Here is a 20,113-nt window from a genome sequence, read left to right on the forward strand (position 1 = left end):
AAAGGCCTCTGTCATAGTCACAACACAGACATTTCCACCATCCTGAAGAGTTCCCTTTTGGGTACATAGTTTTTACAAAATAAATGAAAATCTGAATGTGCTCCCTGCGAGTCAGTTTCCAAGACGTCCCCACAGCTGGTATTCTCGTTTGCAGCCCTCTCTCCTGTGTGTGGACTGCACTTAGTGACTACCTTCTGACCAACAATGTGGCATAAAGGATGACTCGTCACTTCTAAGGTTAGGTTATGAAAGACTCGGATTCCGCCTGGGGCACCCTCTCTCTTGGGTCCCTCCCTCTGGGAGAAGCCAGTTGCTACTTCATGAGGACACTCAGGCAGCCTAACAGAAAGGCCCACGTGGCAAGGAACTGTGGACCAGGCAACAGCCACGTGCCTGAGCCTTCTTGGAAGTACCGGCCAGCAGCTTGGCTGCAGCCTCGTGAGAGACTCGGGGTCACACCCACTCAGCTGGGGTACCTGGAGTCAGGACCCTCAGAAATGGTGTGAGATAATGCACTTTTTGTTGTATGAAGCTACGAAGTTTTTGAGTAACTTCTTACACAGCAGAACTAACTGGTACACTCTTGAATCCCCCTCACCCAGGTCTGAGCTCTGCTCTCCAGGCCTATACTGTCCCCTCTGCCCTCTCCCCGCTCCAGCCACACTGATCTTTTGGTCTCCCTCCCTGAGGGACTCCATGCCTAGAATGTTCTGATACCCCCTAACTCCCTAGCAACCCTCACCCTTGGTTAAGCCCACTCGTTCTGCTGATTAGCTCCAAGGTAGATTCCCTGAGGCAGGACCTTCCCAATCAGGGCAGTAAGCCCAGTGGCACCCTCGATGTAGCGTTTTTCTTTCCCTCCATTTGAAGCACTTATCATAACTGCAATGCAGTAAGTAACTGAGCAACTCCTCATTAAACGTGACTCCCTCATTAGAGTGGAAGCCTCCTGAGGGCAGATGCTGTGTCTGTGTCACTCACTGCCCTGTCCCTGTGTGCCTTATGAACAGGTGGTCTGGGGACAGAGCATTTCCTGTGGATCCCTGAGACATCTTCTCATTTCTCAATAAAAAAGTGTATGAGTTCATAATTAAAACAGACAAAAATATGGTTTTTTGTTTGTTTTTTAAAAAGGTGCTGCCTGCAGGCAGAGGTGGAGACTTCTCGCCTAGGACAGTTGTCCTGCTTTTCCTCAACATAGAGTGACCCAGGAAGCTTTTACCCTTACTGCTCTTGGGCTGCTTCTGGGCCAGTTGCATCAAAATCTTGAGGGTGGAGTGGGCACCGGAGTTTTTACGGGTAAGGGTTGAGAGCCCTGACCAGGACCTCCAGGTGAGGCCCTGAGGCTGGTCACGTACTCGAGGGAAGCTGCTGGAGTTGGGAGTGTTCTCCAGGAGCCAGCAAGGAGGCCTGGCCTTGGACCTGGTGGGGTCGTTTGTGACCATGCCCCTGGGAATGGGCTTTGCCAAGGGGTCTGAGAATACCTGCAGGGCCAGAGTCCTTGTGAGCGAGAAAGTGGGTCAGGGTTCGGGGGGATGGAAGCAGAAGCCTTCCTACCAGTGGGCCTTGGGGGGCCCTTCCAACAGGACTCGAGAAGTTCTGGTAAGAACCACCCCTGGTCCTGGGAAACCGTAGCCCTGCCACAGTCTCTGCACTTTAGGGGACCCTGCCTTGGCCCTCGCCAGGTACCCCTGCCCAGGAGTCCTCAGGGCTTAGGGGAATCTGCTTACCCAGAGCTTGTGCACCTCTTTCCGGACCACACCCTGAGTCTTGGCATCCTGGAATTCATGCCCAAATGCCCTGAGCCCACTTCCGGCTCTGTGAGGGCCTCCTCACGGTGCTTTGCCAACAGAGGTGGACCACACAGTCTGGTTGCTTCTAAACTCACCTCTGAGCCTTCACTGTGAATAGGGCAGGCATGCTTCTTAGGCTTGCCACCTGTGCCACCCTGGAATACCTTCATTATGGGACTTGGCATGCCATCGTCCCCAGAGACAGTGCTGCCGGGGCAGGCACGCTGCTGTCCTTAACCCTCAGTACTGTGTAGGGGACACAGGGGCTCCACAAGCGGGTGGATAGTAGAGGATGAACCCTGGATGAACCTCAGCAGTGCCTGGCCCGGCTAGCGTCCTGTTGTCCTGACCTTCCCCTCTGCCACAAGTGACTAGCAGAGCTGCTCTGCCCACCTTGCCCTTGCCTGCCACCCACCCTCGCACTGGGCAGCCGGACCATGCTTCTGCTGTCCTCATCTCAGGGACTGACAGCAAGACACTGAGCCTGGAAAACAGCCCTGCCTGCTGGCCGTGGGCAGGAAGGACACAGAAAGAGGTGGCCTGACTGGCTGAGATGCTTTTCTTGTTCATGCATGGCGTGCACTTCTGCCAAAAGCTCTGAGGGCCTTTTTGTCCCAGTGTGGAGTCAGAGCCCAACACACTGTGCATCACCAGGCTCGGCTTTCCTGGAAAGCACGGTTCTCTCCAGTGCAGCATCTCATCACTGCGCTAGTGCCAGCCTGGGCTACAGCAGGTGCAGTCCACTCGCTGCGGGGCCTTCTCAGAATCCAGACCAGAGCACGGGCCACTTTTTCCCCATGGGGTTTTAAAATAATGGTTACTTTTAAAAATGATTATTACAAAATTAATGTATTTATTCATGGGAGGAAATTTAAAGATACAGGAAGCAAAAGTAACATCATCTGTCACTGCCTTGCCTTAATATCTGTTAGAATTTTACTATGGATACAGCAATCTTTTTTAAAAAACCTGTCTGCTTTAGTAATTATTAGAGGAAAAAACTCTAAATGGCATTACACCAGATTTAATATTTGCTTAACTATAGACTCATTTTTATGAATTCTTCCCATTTAAACATTTTTTAAATTTTGTAATAATTTTATATTTATGGAAAAGTTTTAAAGATAGTACAGACATTTCTTATATATGCTGCATCCACCTTCTTGTAATATTAATATCCTATAAAACTGTAAGTACATACAAAATCACAGTATATTTGTCAAAACTAAGAAATTAACACTGGTACAATACTATTAACTAAACGAGAGATTTTATTTGGACTTCACCAGTTTGGCCATTAATGTCCTTTTTCTGATTCAGGACCAGGCCTGGGACCTCACATTGCTTCAGTCATCCTGTTTCCTTAATCTCCTCCAAAGCACTGGTCAGGTATTTGGTAGGATGTCCTTTAACTGTGGCTGTGTGATGTTTTTCTCGTTGTGAGACATGGGTTAAGGATTTGGGGGAAGAAAACCACAGAAGTAAACTACCCTTCTTATCAAAGCATGTCAAGGGGTCTTTTCATCTTTGTTAATGTGTTACATTCATTGAGGTGGCTTGGGTATGTTGTCCCACAAAACTCACGTTGAAATCTGATCCCCAATGTGGCAGTGTGGGGAGGTGGAGCCTGCCGGGAGGTGTTTGGGTCATGGGGGCAGATCCTTCATGAACAGACTAGTTCGTGAGCTCTCCTGGGGATGGGCTTCTTCCTGCCGGTTGAGAGGAGCCCTGCGCCTTCTCTCCCCCCCACCCACCACTATGTGACCTCCTAGCACCTGCCAGCTGCCCTGACACTTTCCGCCATGAGCAGAAGCAGCCTGAGGCCCATACCAGTTGCAGCTGTTCCAGAATCATGAGCCAAATGAACCTCTTTTCCTTTATAAATTTACCAGCCCTCAGGTATTCTGTTACAGCACACAATGATATAAAATGCATTGCTATCTTATTTGACAGAAATGAAGCATTCTTCTGTGTCATTATGGGGCCTTCTACCACAGGAATGGAAAGTAACCTATCAGTTATGACATTGCTCCAACCCAGACAAGACCTCAGAATCCCTCTGAACACAGCCCTCCAGGCAGCCCACTGTAGAAGGCCCACAGGCTGAGGCATTCTAAGGGTTCCGTTCTCTGACATTGTTTTAAAGGGGACAAAGTAGCTCATTAAATGTTGTACCTCAGTGTGTTTTACTAATCCTTTTATTTTCTTTTTCCATTTTTTAAAGGAGGAATTATTGTTAGATCAAAAGGAATACATACTTTTAAGGCCTTTGATGTATATTTTCAAATTGGCCTTAGAAACTTTTCATGGGTTTATACCCCTATAGCAATGACAATGCTGTTTTCCTAAAACCTGGTCAAAACTATTACAATGAAAAACAACAAATAGAAAACTATAGATTTCACTGAAGGTTTGGAGACAGTGGAGGGTTGTTCAGGCAAGGACCAGGGACTTAGTATTCAGTAGCCCTGTTCCTAAGGCTCACCTCCCACCCCACAGCACAGAGCATCCCAGACCAACCCTCCTGCCAGACCTGCTGCCATCGTGCTGGTCCCATCCACTCCTGAGACCTTCATTTCCTTCATGACTTCCCCAGTCCGCCCACACAGCCCTCCTCTCCATAACTCCTGAGAGAAACTGGGAATTTCCTTCCCCTGCCTAAACCTCCTCATTCAAACTGTCCTGTACCTCAACTTTTTTTTGACCGGTCAGGGGATCGCAACCCTTGGCACGGTGTGGTCTGCACCACGCTCAGCCAGTGAGCGCACCGGCCATCCCTATATAGGATCCGAACCTGCGGCCTCGGTGCTCCCAGCGCCACACTCTCCCAAGTGAGCCACGGGGTTGGTCCTCAGCTTTTACAACTGAAAGGGCAGCTAATACCTTTTCTTCAAACAAAGCAGACCAACTCAGAAGTCTGGAAACACACATGCACACCTGGCAGAAGGTTCAAAATTATTATTTCTTTAAAGTGCCATAGAAGAATTTTTGACTGGAGCGTCAGGCCAGAAAACCTTGGCTTTCTTCTCTGAACAACAGTTTCTGTGAGTAAAAGTGGGAGAAAAAGGTGAATTATCCACCTTTTCAGAGCAACCTTTTGGGCCAGGGCTTATGGGCAGGGGAAATGGGGACTGGGTGGGAGGGAGCGTACATACATGTGGTGAGTGCCTTGCAAAGAATCTTCCTTCCAGAGTGTTGTCCATAAATTTCCAAGGCCCTTTTTAGCAACAGAATCCCTTTTGACATAAAGTCTTACACAAGCCCTAATGTACAGAAACAGATAAAAAGGGAGCTGGATTGTTTGTGGGGCTTTTGAGGAACCTTATGTGATGTTATTATGTTATGAAAATGCCCAGTGAAGAGTGGAGGAAGTGTGATATTTCCCAAAGCCTACGGTGAAAACAAAGTCGTAGGGTAACTGAGAGGACAGGAGGGCACAGGAGAGGAAGGTGGGGATGCCAGGCAGCGCCGTATGTCGCCTCCGGGCACTTCTGGGCTAGGAACGTCCAGGCTCTGCAGGAGGAGGATCCAAGTAATTAAGCACAACCCTATTTTTCTCTTTCCCCAGTAGTTCTGTAAATGATAATTTAAAAAATACCTGTGTTACAATTTTTACATCTTTTTAAATGACCTTTGCAATCAGTCACACCAAGTTTTACAAATCGTAGTCCCCTTTGGTGGTTCTTTCTGAAGAGGACTCTGCTGAGGACATCTGAACTTCTTTCCAATAAGGAGAACTGTAAGGCTTTAATGAGTTTTTTGCCAATTCAAGGGCAGGATCACCTAGACCATGAGTTTGCAGAGTCATGAGTAGGTGACGTTTTTTCTTTTGATATAAGATAAAAATAAAAATACTTTAGAAAAAATAGATTGTTCCCTCCACTTTAAGAAATGGCATCTTTTATCGATTCCCCAGGAAACTTTCTCTTCAAAGCCTACACATTTTCATCTTTGGCCCAGTTTTTCTGAGGGCAAAGCTAGCGCCTAATTAAGTCTTCTTTTTGTGACTGGTTATCTTTAACACCCCCAAAAAGTGTTTGCCAGCTTCCTAGAAAAAATTGATGGCTTTCTCCTGTGCTGGTCTATGACTTGCTGTCTGGAAGAAGGTGTTGTTCTTACTTTCTGTTGAGTGGGTCAGGCTCAGATGGAAATAGTGGGGGCTCTTACCTCCTCTTGCCTTTGCCTTGGCTGGACGGGTTCAGTTAAGGCAGGGGCTCCAGAGCAGACCATAGGGGTGTTTACCCACCTCGGAGGCCCTGGTGAGTCTGTGCTGTTTCCTGCACAGTTCCCTTTACTGCCCAGGGTTATGGGGACAAGGCTGGCAGGAGGACAACTGCATTGCTGGGGACTGTGGCTCCAGACGCTAATGTAGTTGCCTTGGTCCGGATTACAATTACATGGTCGGTTGCAGGTAAGAGAAACCTACCTCAAACTAGCTTCAGCCACAATGGACATTTATGGAAACGCAATCTCAGAGAACCCGGGTGCATAGGCCTCTCGTTTCTCTGTTTCCTCTCATTTCCTCTCGTTTCTCTGTTCTCATTCTCTCTCTGGACAGACCTTCAGTGTTTTGTCCTGCACGGGGACAGGTCTGGGAGCTCCATGGCCTCTGGGTTTACATATCTGCTCAAGCTAACCAGCCCAGTCTGAGACCAGTGCTTGGTCACGATTCCAAGTTCCCAGGAGAGAGAATCTGATTGTCTTCATTTAGACGAACGGTGGCTGGAGAAGTCACTACCGTGTAATAGAAAGACAGTTTTCCAGGTGATTATTGAGGGCTCAAAATATACCCAAAAAGTTACCTATTATCAACTTGAGCATGTCCCTTCAAATTTCTGTACCTTTGTGCAATAGCTCTCTTTGTTGTGGTGTCACCAAGGCTGTGATGATGGGAATGGCTCAGACAACAGGAAAAGTTTACAAGCAGGTCCCTGGCCACCCATGCTAGATGGTCAGTCCAACCCACCAGGTGAAATGCTGGTCAGACACCACCCCGGGCTCTGAAGAGATGGGCGTAACCCAGATACGTTTTAGGGCTCAGTGTGGCTCAGCTTATGTACTGAGACACAGTTAAAAACACGCAGTCTGAGATCAACCTTTATAAAAACTTAGTTATAATGTTTTGTTTGCTTCTTTTAAGAAGTATTAATGGGGCACAAATTCATAACTCCTCAAGCCTTCCAATTCCCTTTTGTCTCTTTCCTAGCAGCTGGTAGATGCCCAGGAGAGCTCACTGGCCAGACTCCCTCTGGCCTCTTCCTGTGCCCAGCCCATGTGCTTTCCTACCATTTTCCTCCTCCTCCGCCCCAGGTTCTGTCTGCCTATGTTCTGCAGCGTGGCTTAGCCCCTCGGCCATATCCCATCCTCTTTCCTCCCACGGCTCAGGTCTTGTCTCTATCTACCCGTGTTTCCAGTCCTATCGCCCACGTTATATATCTTGTTCATTAAAGACTAGACTCTTTTTTAGAGAGTAGGGAAGATGGAAGATAGGAGGTGAAGGTTGGGGTGGGAGGAGGCAGAGAACACTCAGGTGATAATAAGCCGTGTCTCCCCCTTACAGAGCTGCATGAGGCCAGGTGCTCGCCCACCATGCACTCCTGTTAGGGAAGGAGCCTGACGGGAACACGGATCAAAGGCCAGCACACCTCTCCGTGGGACTGGGAGGTGTATAGGGAGAGCCACACACATGTTTGAGGGGTACATCGAGAGGGGTAGGAGTGTCCATCACATGGCTAAAGCATAACGACAGGTAGGGTTATCGTTTCTGACCTGCAGATGAGGACCGTTGGCTCAGAGGAACTGCAGCTGGCTCACTGATGGTCCCCCCGTTGGTAAGCGGTGTAAGTAGGACTAGAACCCTTCTCCGTCCGACATCAAGGACCATGTTTTAATCTCCACACCATACTTATGCTCTTAACTGAGACCTCCCTTTCTACACACTTTACCACCCACGTCCAGACCTCAAGTCTCACATCACAGGACCCACTGGACGTCGCAGTGGTGTGTGGTGGAAATGACTGGACTCCTAACCCCAATACAGTGTTACTTTCCATCTCACAAATACACAAGTGACGAAACAGCAAAGTCTGTCTTCCTTTCCCAAGGAACTAAACTGGAATCTGAAAGAGATTTATGGTGACTTGACCAGGAAGCCCTGCTCTCTGCTCACCGGAGATCATGTGCGTTTTTGCTCGGTAGCTGTTTGCAGACCTCCCGCCCTCCGTTACCGACTGGAGAGAGCCCTTCTCTGAGCTGGGCTGCAGATCATTCTGGAAGAAGTGTGCTCTGATGAGTGGAGGAAGTGGAGTAGGAAAAACCACATTCTACGTGGAACAAGCTGTCAAAAGGCTGGCCTTCACCCACATGCTTATTCGTGATCTTTTCAGACTCTCGGATTTTCAGATCGACCACTTGGCAGCTTGCTCTTGGTTGTTGCGGTGGAGGTTGTGCTCGGTCTTGACCTATGGATAAAATCAGAGCTCCGTTCCCTGCATGCACGTTGACTGGTACATCCTCCAGGTGCCCGGGGGCAGGAATGTTATTATGCACTCGATGAATATTTGGTGAATCTTGAGTAAATTCACCTCCTGAGGCCTGCTCAGGGATGGCAGATGGACAAAGGGCAGTGGGGACAAGTGCCCTTCTCTTCTTCCAGGAGAGTGATTTGGTTTTAATATTAGAAACAGACATGCAAATCAGATGTACTCAGAGCGGAATGGAAATCCATCCATTAATCTGAATAAAATGTAACACACTCTGTAGCTCTTCTTGCTATCTTAGGTTTTTAGGGATTTCTAAGTAATTTATCTATAAAAATGAAAGCTAGAAAAACTCCCGAGTGGCCTAAGATTAGTCTGAACTAGGAGAAGATACAGTCTTGACCGTCGAGGGGTGCACATGGAGATCAGGAAGCAAGGCTGGGTGTGAGAGTGGGAATCACCCCCACATGGGCTGTCCCAGAGAAGGTCCTAGGGAGCTCAGAGGAACGCACCACTGGCCAGCGGGGAGCGAAGTACTCATGCAGGAGGTGGACGTTCATTCACTCTTTATAATAAATATGAGGGGTCTTCAAAAAGTTCATGGAAAGATTAATGATATCTTTTAATTCTGTTTTTCCACAGGCTTTCTGAAGTACCCTTGTATTTCTGGGCACCACCCCAGCTAAGCACTGTACCTGTTTGGGATGAGCAAGATACAGTTTGTGCCTCCAGGGAGCTCACAGCACTGGAAGAACAGATCAGTCGGCCAGCACCTCTGGTACCAGTCGATGCTGTTGTGTGTAACCTGCAGTGGGGGCATAGAGGGGTGTATCAGTCTGTTTCTGTTGCTTATCTCAGAATATTCAGAACTGGGTGATTGATAAGGAAACAACATTTGTTGCTTACAGTTTCGGAGGCTAGGAAGTCTAAAGTCCAGGGAACACATCTGGTGAGGGTCTTGGTGGTGGCAGCAGTGATGCAGGGTACCACATTGTCAAAATGGTGGAGCAGAGACAGTAAGAAAGAGAGAGACAGACAGACAGACTCTTCGTGCTCCCTTTTTAAAGCCTTCCAGACTACACCCATGGCCACCATTTTTAATCTGTTCATTATGGTGTGGTCCTACAATCTAATCACCTCTTCAAGGCTCCACCTTTCAATCGCCATAATAGGATTTCCCACCCTCTTAACAGTCACAGTGGGGGCTAAGTTTCTAATACATAAAACTTGGGGGACACAATTCAAGCTTCAGTGAGTTTTGGGGGGACATAATTCAATCCACTAAAAGGGTATATGGACGTCCCAACTGAGCCAGCCAGACCATAGGGGAGGCATCCTGGAGGAAGTGTCTCTGGAACTCAGTCTTGAAGAACGAGGCAGATAAAGATAGTAAAGGATAATTCCAAACAGGAAGAACAGCATGAATGGGCACACACTTTGGGGAGCAGAAAAATTTGGGTTTGCTGGAGCGTAAGTTTCAGATGGGGAAGAGCTCAGAGATGAGGCCGTAACAGCGGGAAGAGTAGATCACAGGGGCTTTGTAGACTTTGCCAGAGGATCCCCACGCAGAGGCTGGAGGCAGGGAGTCTCATTAGGACACCCCAGGTGAGTGAAAAGCATGAGATGCCACTTGGAGACAGACAGACAGAACTGTTGGCATTCCGAATGTCTGCAAGGGGCTAAGGTAGGCATTTCCAGTGTGTGGGCACAGTAAGGAAGCTGCTGCAGCTGGAGGTGGCAGTGACTAATGCCAGATGCCAAGGGCTGTGCAGGGGCTGAGGTTTTTGCCTCCTAACAAGCTAATGAGTTGGGCTGTGATGGTTGCCCGTGTGCTGGCAACAGACTCCTGAATTGGGAGGACTGGAGACTTTGTTACTCACAGCAGTAGTGGGAGCCAGAGTGTCAGCATGGCCACATCAGTGCCCTGAGCCCCAAAGCCTACAGGGCTGGGTTACACCCAGGAAGGGGTCACAGGGCTGGGGGAGCCTGCTGCCTATGGAAGCCTGCTCTGTGTCTGAGAGGGGGACGTTATCTTGTCTCCCAAGGGTGTTTGCTGCAAACACATCCTCAAGAAATGTCTAGATAAAGAGGAGACTGGGGATTGACAGGATGTGTAGGAATAAAAGAGACCCTAGGAGAAGGGTCTCCGACATTGGAAGGGATGCTGTCTTTGTCAGCTCGGGCTGCTATAACAAATTACCACAGCTGGGTGGCTTAGAGGACACACATTTTCTTCTCACGGTTCTGGAGGCCGGACAATCCAATGTCAGGGTGCAGTTCTAAACCCCTTACATCTGGTTTCCATGTGGCTGTCCCCACCAGTTCTGCCTCGCCTCCACCTGGACACTGTGGTGGGCCAGGGGCTGTGGGCTGTGAGGGCTCAGAGCTGCCCTTTCCCTCCAGAACTGCCCTCAGTCCAGCAGGAGCTGCCTCACCCAGGTGCACCCACCCCCTTCTCCGAAGTGCAGAGCTGGTGACTGACCAGCGCAGGGTGCAAACGTCAGCCCCTTTGTCTCATGGTGGAGTCAACTCAGTGCTGTGGTTCTTGCTCCAGAGCTCCTGTGGAGAGGCTGAAGCCAGACTCCAGCTGAGCCCACGTCTCCTGTCTTTCCCTCGCTCCCTTGCTCCCCTTGTCTGGAGAGCACCCCTCAGCAAATCACCTGCACTGGATCCTTGCCTCAAGCTCCTTGGAGCTTCTTGGGACTTGGCCTGGCACTGACAGTCTGCTGAGCTCCTGATCCAGGCTTCCCCTTGGACATTGTCTGTCATGCCTGGGCTCCCTGCTGTGGAGCCCAAGGGAGCAACTCTTGCCCCTGGCCCAGGCCCCCAGATCCCTGGGATGGGAATGGGACCCAGATTCCTCAAATCATTAAGCACCCCAAGCCCTCACCTGATCCCCCCTCCCGGCCAGTGTTGGTACGTCATCTAGACCCTGTTCTGCCCTGTGAAGCTGCTGCTCTCTGCTCAGCTTACCCTCTGCTCTCTCGTTGCACAAGCTCCCAGAGGCAGGGATGGCCACTGGGTGGTTCCTGCAGCCCCAGCAGTCAACATGGGCCCTGCACGCAGTAGGTGTTCAAGAAGCACTTAAGGAACTGAATTTACTTGGAATGAGAAACAGTTACGTCAGTGACCACCAAATAAAGCAGACAGTAGATGGCCAAAGTGAAGGGTTCTGCAGGGGCCACCAGGACCCGGGATTGGGAAGTTGGAGGATCCCAAAGGGAGGCAGCTGCTAATCACCTGCGCGTGCCCAATGTAGGGCTGTGTGCCCTCTGCAGACTCTCATTAAATTCCTAAAACCTTCTTTGGTATTGATTATTATCTCCATTTAACTGATGAGGTCATTAAAGCTCAGAAAAATTCAGTAACTTGACCTGTATACAGTGCAAGAAAGTTGCAGAGTCAGAGTTTGAGCCCTTGTCTGGCTGATTCTAGAGCCCGCTCTCTTTCCATAGTCAGCTGGCCTGAAATGCTATCCTGAAGAGTTTGCAGTTGCTCCTTCAGGAATCTGGATCCCCCTGAACAAGTTGGGAAGGATTGGGTTGGTGGTGGTGATAGAGCTAGATGGCCTGACAGCTGGTTGGAGGTGGATGAAGAGCTTGGGGACAAATCCACTCTTTTATTGGTAGATGACAGAGCCGGGCATCACAGTGCTGCTCTGTGGAGCCAGGCTGCAGAGCGAGGCTAGTGCAGTGGCCTGTCCAGCAAACAGAGAGTCGGGCTTAGGCCCGAGTCACTCAGAACTTCTGCCTCTGGGCAGCAAGATCCCTGGGTCTGGAGCTGGGTGACCTCTACAGGCTCCGTTTCTCATCAGTGGGGGAGCAGGGTGGCTGCACCTGAGGACTGTCAAGGTTTCCTCCAGCTCTGGAAGTCCCCAACTCTCAATCAGTGAAAGGTCTGACATTTCCCATCTCTCTTTGCTCCTGTCTGTGTAAATCCTGGGCTGATGACCAGTGATCCAAGTCCCTCCGCCCAGTCAAGGCGACAGAAAGCCTGACTTTCCCAGCCCTGAAAAGAGCTGACAGGCTGTTCTCTGGGCTTCCTCAGCAGGAGCATTGACAAGAGCTGGAAGAGGAAGACGTTGGCACGGGAGCATTCTCCAGTTGCTCCACAAAGGACCTCTTCTCTTTCCCAGGCATGGTGACAAATACTGCTGCTCCCTCTGGCTGTAAGGGCTTGGGGTGCGGACAAGGTTCCCATGCCCGACTCTTAAGAAAATTGCAAGCAAAGGAAAATGTACATGGGCTTTTGGCTGTGCCTCTTGACTTGCTGCCAGATGGCCGGTGGGTTCAAAATGACATCACTATTGACTATCTGAGTAATTTCTCTGTTTGACCTCCTTGGAAGAATAGTTACCTTGGCAACAGATTTTATCAGTTCCTTAACAATTTGTGCTGAGGAGCAGTTTCCTTCATGCTGAAAACCAGTGGCCTGAACGCTGGATCTGGCAGCCTAACCTCCCAGGTCTCTAAGAGGACTGTATGGTATTTAGAAATAAAGCTGTGTATTACAGCCAGCTTTGTCTGTAGGCAGCAGGGGCCAGGCCAGCAGTGCTGGGACTCTCAGTGTTGCCTGCCCCAGCGCTGGACTCTGCTAAGTACTGGGATGCCAGTCCCTGGTACCAAAGTCTGCTCAGTGCTGCAGGAGCATCTGAAGGGAGACACCCAGGCTGCAGAAGCATCTGATGGGAGACAGCCAGGCTGGAGGACCATCTGATGGGAGACACCCAGGCTGCAGGACCAACTGATGGGAGGCACACAGGGTGGCCGAGGCAGCTGAGGTTCTGTTCCTGATGCTTCCATGGCCCCCTGCTTCTGGCTGCATCCATCTCCGCACTCACTGATGCTGTGCACCAGCCTCTGTGCTTCAGATGAATTTAAAAAGCAGGCTGGACATCCAGGAAGCATCTAGAAAGAACTCCTCAGAGATTCACAAAAAATAGTCAGTAAAATGAGACAGCCTGGTTTCTGATGGCCATGTGGAGTTGTGGCAAGTGGGAGGGGGGTTGAAGTGAGGAGATGCAGGACTTGCCCAAAGCAGCACAGCTGGTAAGTGGCGAGGCTGGGACTTAAGCTTAAATCTGCACCTCACTGCCCCTGTAAGAGGCAGTGGAATTTGGGCTATATCAGTGAGATCTAGTAGCACCCAGCACGTGCCTTAAAAACAGCAACAACTCTATATGTTGCAACTCTCCCCGCGCCTTTGATCACGCAAGGGATTGCCAATGCTGTTGAACGAGTGAGTGACAGGATTTGGCTACATATTGGGGGTCTGAGGCCCTTTTACTGTACATGAGCTCAGACAGACAGAGCTGCCTTGCCCCCTTCTCCTGACTTTTGAACTTGGGCTTCAGGGAGGAAAAACTTAGCTCTTGCAGAACTTTCCTGAAGTCTCACAAATGCTTCCTGCAAGTAGCAGAGAGGCTGCCCAGACTGGCTTCCTCGTGCTTTGTCTTTGGCCAGCAAAGGTAGGTTATATGCAGTCCTCTAAGTCCAGGGAAGAGAAGGCAAAGGAGAGCAGAATAACTGGAGGCTAAGTACTTTTGGGGGCTGCATTTTACATCCGTAATTTCATTCCTGATTTACATTGACCCTGCAGGTACCTATCATTGTACCCAATTTTAAAGATCAGAGCACTGAGGTTCAGAAAGGTTGATAGAATAAAACTTCTGTTGTTTATAGCAGACATTGGAATATTTCTTAGAGAGGGAACAGTCTGTATTTGCTAAGATACCTTTACAAACCCCTTGGGTTAAAAGTAAGGCCAGCAGGGCAGGGGCCTCAGTGAGGACGACACAGAGAGACTCAGCTACCCCCATGGCATAGGGACAGGTGGACAGAGGCAGAGAGGATGGGGAGCCAGCAAGACGTGGGGACAGCCCAGGACCAAACGACTTGAGGGCCCAGGGGGGTTTCCAGTTGTGGGGAGACTGTGCTCTCCCCATTGCAAGGAGACCCACAATGAATGAGAAACAAATGAACAAGATACTTTCCAGGTAGAGAAATAAACAGGAAAATATGATTGTCACTTGGGAGATTACCAGCAAAGTCCTCTATGTGGAGCAGACATTTGAGCTGACAGGAGAAGGAGCCAACTGTGCAAACCACTGGGGGAAGAGCATTTCTGGCAGAGCGAACAGCAACTGCAAAGGCTGTGATGCAGGAAAGGAACGTGCGGGAGAGTGTTTGCTCTGGCCACTGCATGAGAATGTGATTTTAAGTGCTCAGCAGAGGGAGAAGTAGCCAAATCTGCAGAGATCAGGGTTGGCAGAAGATGGAGAAGGAATATTCTTCCACTTTCCATGAAATAATTTAAATGTGGACCTCACGCTCTGAAAGAGTTCCTTCTATACTTTCTTTACTAGAAGGCCAGGACCTTGGATGCCAACCTCCAGCATCAGCACAGCTCTGCAGACGAGCAGGGGCTGGAGCCTGGTTACTGGGGTGGGAATTCTGCCCCTAAAGGTGTACTAGCTGAGCAACCTTGAGCCAAGTCACTTATTCTTTCCAAACCTCAGTTTCCTTACCTGTAAAATGGGGATAAAGAATAATCCCACCTCATAGGACTAAATGAATTCATCCATGTAAATATTGTAATCACTTAATAAATATTAGCTATTATAATTATTCCATTGAAGGATTAATGAAAACCTTCCTTCAGCAGCAAGTCTGTTGTGGCATCCTTTGTTAAAAATGGCTTAATGTTCTGCTCAATTCCTGAGTCAAACACATTTTTCACATTGTGAGTCATCTCTAAACCCTGGACAAAGGTTCAGTGTTACATGGGAATTTGTTTTTGTTATGTTAGAAAATGTTGCTTTTATTTGGATTGGAAGGATTGGGGGCAGGCCCGGGGGGAGCCAGTAGCAGACGAGAGGCAGGGAGGAGGCTGCTGATCGCGACTGACAGAGAGGCTGGGACTCAGAAATGACAACTCCTTCCCGGGGACCTCAGCCCCAGCACGGACTAGCAGCACTTGAAAACTTTGAATTCAAAAGAGAACGATAAATGACAGTCTAGAAGAACTTCTGAAACAAGAGCTAATTCTGTGGCAAAGTTCAGATCATCCAAAATGAAGGCAACACAGGCAGCAGTGAGGAAATGGCCTCTGTGTCTTAACAGAGAAGATTCTGGCATCCCTGGATTTTCTGTTGAGAAATCAGGCCTTGATCCCAGGCTGCAATGAAAACACGAGCAAAATGCGCCGTGATGGAGAGCGCGGCGACCTGCAGGAGCGAGCTCCCGGACGCGCCCTCCCCATCCGCGCTTCCGAGTAAACAGTGGCCGCACTCCGCTTCCCCAGCCTCTTCGTGGTGAGCTTGCTCTCACTGTCTCTGTTCTTATGTAAAACCAATCAGATCTCTGGGCTTCCAAAAACCTTTGCCCTTGTCAAATCTCCCAGCCATGGTTGCTTAACTAGATGGGGAAATTTTATTCCTCAGCTTCCTCTTGTAGAAAACACTATATTTTCAGGGAAGAAATTGTTTGATATGCCCTTGGGAAGGACAGTCAGGTCCCAAGGACATGGCCAAGTACCAGAGACTGTTGCTGAAGTGAAAGGGACAGGAGAGGGTCTGTCCCTCCTAAGAGGGAGAAGGGGCGGGGGTGGGAGTCGCTTCGTGCTCCCTCCCCCTTTAGCAGCCACTGAAGTGCTAGCCTCAGCTGTGCAACTAGGCTTTTAATTTTGTGGCGTGGAAACTGGGGAAGAGGCTGAGCTTTGCACTGGAGTGATGTGGGCAGAACTGAGAGGCAGGACAGACCCCACGCTGGAGGGGCAGAGAGGCCTGGCTGGAGTCTCCATTACAGCCACCTGGGGGTCACATCTGTCACCCCAGGGCCACATCTGCCACTCCATTAGTGCTTCTGAAAGCCACGTGAGACCCTGCTTGACAGTCTGAGCTGCAGAGAGACTTTTAGACAGGCTTGGCCACCAAGAGCCAGTCACAGGACTGTAGGATTATCATCCGTGACCACCCAGTGGGACTTTCTCCATTCCTGTGAGCCTTGGCTCGTCCCAGCCCCATCTGCTTTGAGTCAACACTTTCTCCTCCAGATACATTTCCCAATGAGCTCCTAGTTCACCGCAGAGCCAAAGGGCACTTGCTGTTTGGGTTTGAACTGGGGCTGGAGGGTTTAATTCAGCCAACTTTCTTCTGAGTGCTGCAAAGACCCCTTAAGCTTTTGTTGGCCATGCCTTCCCAAAACACCAGCTCAAGGCTGATCCCATGATTGCATTTCCATGTCCGCACAGTCCAGGCTCAGCCACCGAGGGTGACCAATAAGAGCCCAGAGTCCCAGTTAGGCCACTTTGTAGTATGTGGACTTTGGCAAGTTACTTGACCACTTTGCACCCATATTAATTTTCTGAACTGGAAAACAAGGGTAATAACTGTTACCACCTCGTGTTGATTAACTAAATATGACAATATGTGAAAAATGTCCAGCAAATGTGCGGTGCAGAGTGTCCTTAAGGAATGGTAAGTGCATTGAGTCTGAAAAATCTCAAGCCATGAATAATCCATTATGTAATTAAATCAGCCGATGGCCACCTACTATTCACAAAACAAACACACTGATAAAGTATGAACTTATCAACAAACTATTTAAAGAATTGTTTATTAAATAAAACTTATGTATTGCACAAAAGGACTCTTCTTTATGGCCTCCCAAAACTGTTCATAACTAATTTCATTAAAATATTCCTAGAACACCATTTGTGTCCTGTTATTCTTGTACTCGAACATTTTCAATGTTCTTGTCTGTGCTGGGAGAACATGGAGGCCACCTCCTTGCCCTGGGCCCCCCACAGATCTGACCCCCTCCCATTTATGACCATGTGACCCCAACTCCAGGAGCACTTGCCAGCTCGCTGGTCTTGAAAATGCCCACTATAATCCTGAGAGGATGCGGTGTCCTGTTTCTCAAGCCACTGGGACTTGGAAGAAGCAAGTCCCAATAAGGGGGGTGGGAGGAGGGTGGGTGAAGTGCAAAAGGGGACACCTGGGCTGATGCGGGGACTGGGCTGGATAGACAAATGGTAGTTGTCTGCTGGAATAATGGCCAGAAGTGATCGTTGATTGACAATGAGGAAATGTATACAAGACTAGAAAACACAACCACAAGAATTATAATTTTAGTGGAGGGGCCCAGCATCCTACATATCTTCATAACCAGTATTGTTCTGTTCGAGTTAATGTGATATTCAAATATAGAATGCTGATTTAGTAGAAGTGTTGACATTAGGCTCTCATAAGACAGGGAAAAAAGTTACCACTGTGGTGTTCAGACAGTACTTAAACGTTTTCCCTTTTCTGTTTTCTACTTGATATTGCCTGATTTTTATTTACATAAAAGTTTATATTTATAAAGCATTATATATATTTGATGTAAATATTCATGAATTCATGAGGTGTTTTCTTGGTTATTTCTTTTTTTTTCTAATCATGCTTAAATACCTGTGCTGGCTTCACTGCACCAAAGGAGGCACCACAGTTTCAAGTAAGGGAAGTCACAACTAACTAAGTGGCACAACTAACCTCCCTTGGTCATTCCCCATGTGCCCAAATCCCTCCAGCATGTAGGATACAGGCAGCTAGAAAAAGACTTGTATTTGATGCCGGTCTCTAGTGGCACCTGCAGGGAGCTGTTTCACAGTAGGGTCTCCCTGTCTGTCTCAGACCATCGAAGCAAGTGCCAATGCTTCCACATAGGACATCAGACCTGCCCAAGCTCCAGGGCCTGGGGTGGAGGTGGGGGAGCTAGGGAAGGAGGCACGTGTCTTTTCACACCAGACCTGACAATCCTGAGTTCAGTGAACCCAGACATGATGGAAGTCCATGAATGAGTTCCAAAGGGTGGACAAGCAAGGCTCCGACCCAGGCATATGAGAGTGGTGGACAAGCTGCTAGAGCCAAGGAGAGAGAGTCAGGGGGCTGGACGTGGCTGGTGGTCTCTGCGGCGCTGGGCAGAATCACAGGCAAGCGTCTCGGTTTTCCCGTTCTTCACTGTAATGCTCTTGCAGCACCCGAAGGCTTCAGTAAACTTGGTCGAACACACCTGTCTTGTGCTAATTGAGAGAGTGAAGGAAGGTGTCTGGGCAGAACATCAGCAGAAAAGCCACGCTGGTCAGGGCCGAAGCTGGGAGCAGCTGTCCAGTGCCAGAGACGAGCAAGCCCTACCTCAGATGGCGCATTTTCTCTTCTGGCTTTTCAGCCCCTCTTGCCATTAGTCATGTCTGTCCCGTCTCCCTTTTAATTTTGAGCCCTCTTTTGTTCTCTCCTTTAAGAATGAAGCATCAAACATTAGGCTGAAAGCGACTTTGACAATATCTGCAAGCAAACGCTGGGCCCATTTCTCCCTCCAGTCGCTCACTGTGCTGCCTGGTCTTGCCCTTCCCATCCAGCTGAAACGATCCAAGAGTCTGTGCTGATTTTGCAAGAATAAATAGTTATGGCTCAAATAAATCTCTTGCTCAATTTTTTGGATCTGAAGATTTTGCCACATACCCTTCCAGTGCCAAGAATTCATACCCTAGAGGCTTTCCTCTCATCATTTAAGATTTTCAAGAAGATAATTTAGCCTCACTACTTGCTGCCAGATTGACAGCCTTAAAAACAAGAGGTGAAATTGAATCTGGATAGAGCCTGTGCCGCCGTCTATTTTTAGGGGAAAGATTATTCACCCCTATGAGCAGCTGGGGATAGAGTGTTCCTGGAGGTGGGGGCAGGAGAGGGTAGAGGTTTAAAACAGACTTGACCCTAAATCTCCTGCTCTCAGTAGGGGGTGGAGGGTGAAAGGGACAGCAATTGTCCTGGGGCTGGGAAGGGTGCAGAGCAGGGTTTCCCAAAAGCAACAGGACATTTTGCAGAGAGATAAAAATAATCCTTCTTTCTAAAAATAGCCCTGGTAGAAACCAGATGCCTGCATTTAATTATAGTCGCTCTGTATAAAGCCTCATGCAGCAGAGGCACCAAGCCCTGAGCTGGTTCTTTGCAGATATTGTCTGGTGCAACCCTGCTCCAGTCCCAGCAAGCAGTGTTGCTACTTGACAGAGGAGCAGGTGGAAGGTTTGAGAAGGAGTTCAAAGCTGGCCGCACCACTTAACTCCAATTGTTTCCATTTTTCTCAAGTCTCCTAGGCCAGTGTCCCCAAATCTGGTTGCACATCGGGATAAACAGAAATTCCTGGGATTTACCCCAGTCCTGCCAAATTATGGTGTTAAGCAGGGGCAGAAAGTTTTTTTTATGTTCCCAAAATGATTTCAATGCACAGCCTGGTTGGAGAACTGCTGTCCTAGATACAAACTGGGACAGGTAATTCTAGGAGCACACAGGGAATACCACCATCATGTTCCTTCAGTCTTGGGCCTTAAGTGTCCTTCAGCTGCCTTGGACTTCTCTGAGTTCCTCGATTGAGCCAAATCCCCTGTGACATCGGAGCTTCCCTTCCTCTTGGAAGGTCTCTCACTCACCCCTTAATTCTCCGCGTGTCCCAGCCCGAATGCCACCTCCTCCCTGAAGTCCACTCTGGCCAGTCTGCCTCTGCACTTTCCTCTCGGGCCCCATCATGGCTGTGATCACACCGTGCGTGAGGTGTAAACGTGCACGTTGGTCTTGTCTGTTAGACGGTAAGTGCCATGAAGGCAGGGACTGTGTCTATTTCACTCAAAATAGTGCTCCCTGAGCTGACCCAGGCATGGCACATTGTGGCAGCTCCTTATGTGTTGCAGTGCAGGAGGGAAGGAGTAGACAAGCTGGTAGGGCAGGAACCAGGAACAGGAGGCTGGGCTCGTGCTGCTTTACTGCGCCAGTTTGCTGAGCCCCCTCCTCTCTGAGATCCCGTT

The 20,113-nt window shown here is 49.1% G+C and overlaps 1 long non-coding RNA gene across 2 annotated transcripts in view; it reads left to right on the top strand.

Moving 5' to 3' along the window:
* LOC134391170 (uncharacterized) overlaps positions 1-18,705 on the top strand; it is a 44,837-nt gene extending 26,132 nt beyond the window's left edge. The window contains exons 4-5 of one of the 2 annotated variants that reach the window (XR_010024922.1): positions 8,915-9,050; positions 18,557-18,705. This is a non-coding gene — a long non-coding RNA (uncharacterized LOC134391170). Of the gene's footprint in view, positions 1-8,914; positions 9,051-10,675; positions 11,577-18,556 lie in introns of those variants that run through there. The other variant, XR_010024923.1, reaches the window with a different exon arrangement.
* Positions 18,706-20,113: the final 1,408 nt, after the last annotated feature.

This window comes from Cynocephalus volans, chromosome 11 (assembly GCF_027409185.1).
Source record: "Cynocephalus volans isolate mCynVol1 chromosome 11, mCynVol1.pri, whole genome shotgun sequence".
Taxonomy (NCBI): Eukaryota; Metazoa; Chordata; class Mammalia; order Dermoptera; family Cynocephalidae; genus Cynocephalus; species Cynocephalus volans.